The sequence below is a fragment of the Pungitius pungitius genome, chromosome 17 (assembly GCF_949316345.1).
Source record: "Pungitius pungitius chromosome 17, fPunPun2.1, whole genome shotgun sequence".
NCBI classification, from domain to species: domain Eukaryota; kingdom Metazoa; phylum Chordata; class Actinopteri; order Perciformes; family Gasterosteidae; genus Pungitius; species Pungitius pungitius.
Genome location: NC_084916.1, coordinates 40566 through 49581, shown reverse-complemented (window position 1 = coordinate 49581; position 9016 = coordinate 40566). Strand labels below are relative to the sequence as shown.

Below are 9016 nucleotides of genomic sequence, written 5' to 3'. Positions count from 1 at the left end.
CAGATTGAAGGGGAGCGCCCCCCAGCGGGCAGGAGGCCGCTCTCCCGGTCTGCGTTTGAGCTCTGCCGCGTGTAGAGACACCTACGCACCCACACACATATATGTATTTTATTCACATGTTCCGTGTTTATACGTGTACACGAGGGGGGGGGGGGGGAGATTCCACTTTGTTGTGACAGCAGAGCGCCAGGGCAATGGCGGCTGGCCGGATGTGGTAAACAGCTGGGGGAGTCTCGCCGTTTTTATTTCGGTGGTTTCAGGACGCAGATTGGAGGGGAGCGCCCCCCAGCGGGCAGGAGGCCGTTTTTATTTCGGTCGTTTCAGGACGCAGATTGGAGGGGAGCGCCCCCCAGCGGGCAGGAGGCCGTTTTTATTTCGGTGGTTTCAAGACGCAGATTGGAGGGGAGCGCCCCCCAGCGGGCAGGAGGCAGCTCCCCCGGTCTGCGTTTGAGCTCTGCCGCGTGTAGAGACACCTACGCACGCACACACATAGATATATGTGTGTATTTTATTCACATGTTCCGTGTTTATACGTGTACACGAGGGGGGGGGGGGCGATTCCACTTTGTTGTGAACGCAGACAGAGCGCCAGGGCAATGGCGGCTGGCCGGACGTCGTAAACAGCTGGGGGAGTCTCGCCGTTTTTATTTCGGTGGTTTCAGAACGCAGATTGGAGGGGAGCGCCCCCCAGCGGGCAGGAGGCCGTTTTTATTTCGGTGGTTTCAGGACGCAGATTGGAGGGGAGCGCCCCCCAGCGGGCAGGAGGCCGTTTTTATTTCGGTGGTTTCAAGACGCAGATTGGAGGGGAGCGCCCCCGAGCGGGCAGGAGGCCGCTCTCCCGGTCTGCGTTTGAGCTCTGCCGCGTGTAGAGACACCTACGCACGCACACACATAGATATATGTGTGTATTTTATTCACATGTTCCGTGTTTATACGTGTACACGAGGGGGGGGGGAGATTCCACTTTGTTGTGAACGCAGACAGAGCGCCAGGGCAATGGCGGCTGGCCGGACGTCGTAAACAGCTGGGGGAGTCTCGCCGTTTTTATTTCGGTGGTTTCTGGACGCAGATTGGAGGGGAGCGCCCCCCAGCGGGCAGGAGGCAGCTCCCCCGGTCTGCGTTTGAGCTCTGCCGCGTGTAGAGACACCTACGCACGCACACACATAGATATATGTATGTATTTTATTCACATGTTCCGTGTTTATACGTGTACACGAGGGGGGGGGGGGGGGGGAGATTCCACTTTGTTGTGACAGCAGAGCGCCAGGGCAATGGCGGCTGGCCGGATGTGGTAAACAGCTGGGGGAGTCTCGCCGTTTTTATTTCGGTGGTTTCAGGACGCAGATTGGAGGGGAGCGCCCCCCAGCGGGCAGGAGGCCGTTTTTATTTCGGTCGTTTCAGGACGCAGATTGGAGGGGAGCGCCCCCCAGCGGGCAGGAGGCCGCTCTCCCGGTCTGCGTTTGAGCTCTGCCGCGTGTAGAGACACCTACGCACCCACACACATAGATATATGTATGTATTTTATTCACATGTTCCGTGTTTATACGTGTACACGAGGGGGGGGGGAGATTCCACTTTGTTGTGAACGCAGACAGAGCGCCAGGGCAATGGCGGCTGGCCGGACGTCGTAAACAGCTGGGGGAGTCTCGCCGTTTTCATTTCGGTGGTTTCAGAACGCAGATTGAAGGGGAGCGCCCCCCAGCGGGCAGGAGGCCGCTCTCCCGGTCTGCGTTTGAGCTCTGCCGCGTGTAGAGACACCTACGCACCCACACACATATATGTATTTTATTCACATGTTCCGTGTTTATACGTGTACACGAGGGGGGGGGGGGAGATTCCACTTTGTTGTGACAGCAGAGCGCCAGGGCAATGGCGGCTGGCCGGACGTGGCGCTCCGTGTCTTGGCGTGCTGCGGAGAACTTGACGGCGGAGGAAATGCCGTGTCGTTACGCGTTTCGAACGGCAGAGGGCAGCCTGTCCATTTTACATGACATGACATTACATTACATGTCATTTAGCTGACGCTTTTATCCAAAGCGACTTACAATAAGTGCATTTTCACATAGAGATGCAAACTCAGAAGAACAAGTAACAAGAAAGTACAATTTTCATCAAATAAGCAGTTTCAAAACATGTTATAGAAAAGTGCCATTATAAGTACAGTTTAAGTGCTACCATTTGTTAGTGCTACGATTTGCTACCCAGTGAGCACAAGACGTTATTTCAACGTTGAAATATGGTTGAAATCGGGTTGAAATGAGGTCTGAACGTCTAAGACCTCATTTCAACGTCTTTTCAACCGGCGAAAAAGGTGCGAGAAACATCAACGTGCTAGAAAAGGGTAAATTTATTGATTATGTGTCATGTTGTAACGTAAGGTTGAAAGAGAGACGATAATATCATTAAGATTATCATAATAATGAATGAACTGGTCGGCGAAATTTGGTCTACGCAAAGACGTGATTTCAACGCATTTAAGACTTTTCTTAAAACGTCATGAATATGGAAATACAGAGTGTGTGTCGTTAACAACATGCTTTAAGGACAAAATAATGCTGGCCGTTTCAAACATTAGTTGAAAACACGTAACTCTGATCCCATCTGTAACGCGCATGCGCAGGTTCTTAGACGCTTGCACCGGGGGCAGCTCGACGTGAACGGGCTGATACAACCACGGCTACCGGCCCCAATACTCTGTAAGTACGTGAGTGTTTGAATGAAGCACACCTGGAACTATAACCAGTTATTTTACTTGTGCTGCCCACTCGATACGGGAAGGACTGTTTTTCTGGTAAGCTAGTTAGCGTTAGCGCAGATAGTTTGCTAGTTAGCACGCTAGCTTGGAGCATGCTAGCTCGGAGCATGCTAGCGTTCAACATAAACTGGACCAAAAGTAAACCTCACAGAGTATCTTCCGTGTGTTTGGTGTTGCTAATGCGTTAGGTTGTTGTTGTACCCATTTCATATTATTGCCGTTCCCATGTCATGTAGAAAATACACGTTTTTAAAACAACGCGGCCTGAACACAGTTCGCAGCTGAATTCAACAAGTTGTGGCCTGTAAACAAGCTAGCCAACACATGGTAAGTTACTGCATGCTTAAAGCAACATTGTAAAGTATGGTACTGTGTAATATACCTAGAAATGCAATAAATTGTTTATAATGTCATAAGTAAACAATCTATAAATAAGGGTTCTCAAACACCTCTTGCTGTTATCATTATTAAACTTTTTATTACTGTCATTATAAACCCAAGTTACACACTTTTCCCTAAAGTCTTTGTTCTTCCCTCCTCACAGGTTCCTGTGGATGGAGGTTACATCTGATGGAGTTTGTCCCTGCAGTTGTCCTGCCTTACACCTGGTGTACTACTCTGAATATTTGAATAATTTCTGTGGTAGGAATTGAACGTACTGTACATCTTTAAGTTGTTCTCTCTGTACACAGCTACTCCTCCACTGCTCTCCCTTAGGTTTTGTCCAGTTGAAGGTGAGTTTTATCTGTGCCGATATGATGGCTTTGGGACAGGAAGCTGGAAGGTTTACAGACTGTAAAGCTCCCTCAGGCTTATTTTTCATTTTGGGTTGAACAAAATAAAATTAATTGAATTGAACGAACTTGTTGACTAGAGGCATCTGCAACTGAGGGGTGTTCTGCGCATTCTGAATCATTGAAGTGACGATGAGGGAGACGGAGCTGATTTCAGGTATACGATCCGGATTCAAGTGACTCAGAGCCAAATGAAGTGCCAATGATTCAGAAAAATGGTTTACAAACACAAAATTCTAACTGACTGGTTTGTGTTGTTGCTGCACTTATAATTTCATAGTTTATTTTCCCAAAATATATTATTTTTGTATTCTGTTTTGTATAGGAAAAGTGTTTAGTGTTATATTGATATGAATAAATACAAATTAATCAAATTGTGTTGTCCTTGTTATGGGCTGTTGACATGACAACTGACTGTGTAACTTGTACTTTTCCAGCGAGCAATTTATCCGTTGAAAAGACGTTGAATAGACGTCTACGTTTAGACCAGTTTTCAACGTGATTTTTAATATCGGTGGTAAACGCACAAATGTGGACGTCATTTATTTTTACACCTATAAAATAATGCTATTGCACAAAGTAGAGGACCACATTTTACCGTATTAAAAATCACGTTGATATGTGGTCTAAATATAGACGTCTTTTCAACGTCTACGAATAGGCGTTGAAACAACTTTCACTTTTAAACCATTTTGCAACGTCGGCCATAGACGTTTATTCAACGTCTTTTCAACCAAAAAATGTTCACTGGGTAGTGTTTTAGTCAAGGTAGAGTCTAAATGGATCCGTGTGTGTCTGTGTGTCTGTGCACAGTGTGCGTGAGATTTTCAAAAAGGCTCCTTTCCCACCGGCAGAAATGATTCAAATGTTGCAAGTATTCAAAAACACGATATACTGGGACATAAGTGTTTCCTACTGAAATTTCTTTTGCGCTTCTGATTGGACAACACAAACTTCTCTGAAGTGTATTAAAGCTCCTTTTCTCCCCAAGACGTTTGGTCCAATCTTCCTACTCCTCTGAGTGACACTTATCTCAGTCTCCTCACAGAATTTTAGGCTTTTACAGATGCAGGTCAACATTTAATTATTCATTATTGAAGAAATATTTTTTTGATTGTTTTTGATGTCATTGTTCTAAGCCTTATATGTGAAATGTGACGTATAGATAGATTTCAATTCTTTCTTTCTCTCAGGTGGTCTTGTCCAGCACCGTGAGTGTAGATGGCCACGTCCTGGCAGTGTCTGACAACATGTTTGTCCACAACAACTCTAAGCACGGCCGAAGGGCCCGCAGACTGCAGCCCGGCGAGTCTGTGGAGAATACTATGGAATATGGTGAGACGGTGACAACGTAACACTACAATGTTACACCTCATTTCAGTTTTATTACGTTTCTACTTCATCATTCACACTCAACACACTGTAACAGCAGGTACTTGAGTTCCTTAATGTCCATTTCTAATCGCCGTGATACATCGAACATAACCAGTGGTCATTAGATGAGCTAATTAATGTATTCATTAAGACGATAAAAAAAAAAAATCAAATTCAAACATGAAGAAGTCCATCCATTTCCTGCATGTTAATGCTGTCATTTTAGTACATTTAACTGATAATGCATCCATATTTCTATGTAGTTAAACTAAGTGTAGGACCATGTTTCTTTACACTGTTGTACTGCTACTTTTTCTCAATTAAAAGAGCTGAATACTTTTTCTACTTGTGTACTCAGGACACCAGTTTTCACTTGAGCTTTTTCAATTCTGTACAATTGCAGATCATATGATTTCTAAGCAAAATCTGATATAGATCCAATTCTCAGTTTTTGATGCTTTTGTTGTTATTCACAAACAAAGCCACATATATACAATTAAATAACTATGAACATTTCTGAAAGTTTTGCGATGAGCTTTTTAATTGATTGATTGAATTGAATAAACCAAAACCAAAGAGCACTTCCAACACACCTGCCTGAGATTTACTGTCCTCTCTCCAGCTGCTGTACATGCTGAATTGAATGACTTGGGGTAACTCTTGCTTTGCCCTCCTGTCCAGCCACCCCGTGCATCAAAGCCATTAGTCCCAGTGAGGGCTGGACCACCGGCGGGGCGATGGTCATCGTCATTGGGGAGAACTTTTTTGACGGCCTGCAGGTGGTGTTTGGCAGCATGCTGGTGTGGAGTGAGGTAGGAATTGTCTTCAAAGCATCTCACTGATGAGGGTACAGTCTGAAGCTTATTTTGAAATGATATATACATAGCATATGGCTTGGGTCATTATTTAAACGATTTATGGGCAATGCACATACATTCATCTTTCCACAGTATTGTGTCGGCCTAAATATTTACCAGGCGTGTAGGGGTATAATTTGTGCCGTCTTGTGTCCTGTTCCTCAGCTGATCACACCACACGCCATCCGTGTCCAGACGCCTCCTCGACACATCCCCGGGGTCGTGGAGGTCACACTGTCTTATAAATCCAAACAATTCTGCAAGGGAGCACCTGGACGCTTCATTTACACAGGACTTCACACAGGGTTTTCAATAGTTTAAGGACGTTAAAGAATATGGTTTGATTTGCAATACATGTTCCGCTTTTTTCAGCCCTAAATGAGCCCACTATAGACTATGGCTTCCAGCGACTTCAAAAGGTCATTCCTCGACATCCTGGTGACCCGGAGAAATTAGCCAAGGTGAGATAAGTTGCCAAAAATTGCCTATAATGTGTTTTCAAGGAACTGTGTCAATAATATATCATAACATATTAACAGAATGAATGATTTTCTTTGCAGGAGATTCTCCTAAAGAGAGCAGCAGATCTTGTGGAGGCCCTCTACGGAAATCCACACAGTAATCAGGTAAATGGAAGCAGCTGTCAGCTTATAGTCGTGTGCGTCTACACATGCAGGCGACATCTTAAGAGCCTAAAAAAGTCCATGTGGCTTCATTGTGTAAATGTGACAATGCAAGCCATTGCTAATGTCTGTGCATCTCCTGCAGGACATGCTGCTGAAACGTGCAGCAGACATGGCCGAGGCGCTCTACAGTGTTCCTCGTCCTCACAGTCAGCTGCAGGCGCTGCCCAGCTCACCGGCCCACAGCAGTGTCATGGGCCTGGGCTCATATCCTTCTCAGTTAGGCGTCAGCATCGGGGAGCACGGACAGAGCAGCCAAGGTGAGCAGAATAAGACGTGGACCATTTGATACTTTCCTTCCTTTTCTTAAATTAACAAATCAAGAAGAACTGACCCGACCTTTTCATTGTTACATCAGAAATTCCAGCAGTTTGTCTCCAAGGGGTTACCCATCAGCCTCCACTCCTCAGCACTCAAGTTACGGGGGCGGCGGAGGGATGACTGGACATGGAGGGATGGGACAGTTCCCATGACCAGTCCAGGAGTCCCTGGCTCTCCTGGTTTCAGCAGTGCCTCCCCCACCGGCTCTCCCTACAGTAAGAGCCTCTAATGATCCATACACAGTTCTGAGCCCGCTGTCATGTTCAGACCTGAGACTGATGGTTGCTCTCTGATCCACAGTAATGCCGTCCAGCCCCACCATACCAGGGAGCTCCAGCTCTTCATCGTCCCTCTTGCCTTTCTCCTCCTTCCCGTCTGCTGCTAAACAGAAGAGTGCTTTTGCCTCAGGCCCCAGGGCTCTCCCTCCCCTGCCTGCCCCGCCACAGGGGGGAACAGCTTCAGAGGTAGCCATCCAACTCACTATCTGACCCCCCTGTCCGAGCTCACGAATGCAGTCTAACCCCCTCGTACTAACCGCTCGAAAGTTTGACTGAACAAGGCGGAAAGAAAAGTTGCTGGATGTACAATAATGCAAGAGCTGATTGATTAGAATCATAGATTTGGTATATTTTTTTCTCTCCAGCGATGATGGGCCTGGTTGTTCCCCCGATGTAAGCAAAGCACCCACACCAAGCTACCCCAGACCACTGCTTCACTTAGCCCCTTTTTTGGCATTTCGAGGGAAGGGAGAACGTAAAATGTATCACTTTTGATCACCGTTTTAAACGCAGACGCAGGGTGCTGTCTGTCCATGTGTGGACACCTTTAATGGCACGAGAATACGCTGCCTGTGAGTAAGCAAGAGTTTTCTTTTTGTAGTTTTTGATGACAATTTACATTCCAGAAAAATAGACCCTTTATTTTTTGTTCTGATCTCTAGGGTTTTACAAGAGAGAACTCTTTGTCTCAGTGGTTATTACTAAAGGAATTCATATATTGATTTATTTAAGAACAAGCAATTTAACTTATTATAGTTAGTTTAGGGAATAATATAAACGTGTTTTTATAAAGTGGTCCTTTTCCAACTGTTAATGAAATGAAGTTATCTCAACAATTGCTAATTAATTTGCTAAATGGTCATTAGTGGAGAGGATAAAGTCCGGCACACTTTTTGGAAATAAAATGTCCCCAGTTTTCAAGGTTCTAGCATAATGAATAAGTAATGAACCCTAAAGAGTGTATTGTCCTTGTGTAAAGGAAGAATGTTAGTTAGCCCTATTCTTTTTCATTTTACTTATAATGCATGCTTCCTCACACCAGCCCTGATATTATTTCATTCCACATTGCAAATTTGAATATGATTTAACAATTATAATTAAAATGCCCCAACCCAATACAGGTGTTTAGTCACTATGCAGTACAGTAAATGAAAACATACAACTGCTCAATTGAAAAGAACGGGGCGTATTAGGTGTTAATGAATCCATATCATGCTGTTCTTACTCATTGATTTGTGTCATCAGAACACAAACTTCATTCTCAGGTCGTGAAAACAGAACACAAAGAGTAGATGACACTCTTTTTAGAGTTTGGTTAATTTAATTTATTTAAAAAATATTAGCAATTTAATAATATGTTTTTTTTAAGCCATCATTCTTTGAAACGGTACACAAAATGGTGCAAATGTGTTTTGTATATCTTCAAGGTGTAATTATATTTTGTGCTCCAAATAAAACAAATAAGTAAACGTCTTTGTTTGTTTGAATTATTTTGGTTGCATTGTATTGTGAATTTTATTATATAATATTGTGAACGGTAAATTTTTACATGGGTGCAGAAGGATGTATTATACAACTTTGGTCAAACATACACACACACACACAAACAGAAATGCAAACGCAATGTTTTATTCAACAATTTCCTTCACATTAAGGTTTTCCTACAAGGCTCTACATCCCAGCGTTGGGTCTATTTTTGACTGTGCCCATCACCTGTGTGCTCATGCAACTTGCTTTAACTAGCATTAAAGACTGAGTAGAGCATGTCAGGATAAACAACAACACCCCCCATCTCTCTACTCTTCAATAAGCCTGCTTTTCTCGGAGGACCAGGCCTCTGGGGGCCCGAGTGAGAACCACACGAGTCTCCCTCCAACATGGCCGCTTCCTCTACGTCTCTTTCACTCTCTTAAAACACGCACAGGCACACACATGCATGCACGCACACACACAC

At 44.7% G+C, this 9016-nt stretch overlaps 1 pseudogene; it reads left to right on the top strand.

Moving 5' to 3' along the window:
• The first annotated feature begins 2654 nt into the window (after positions 1–2654).
• On the top strand, positions 2655–8535 carry LOC119219590 (transcription factor COE2-like; annotated as a pseudogene).
• Positions 8536–9016: the final 481 nt, after the last annotated feature.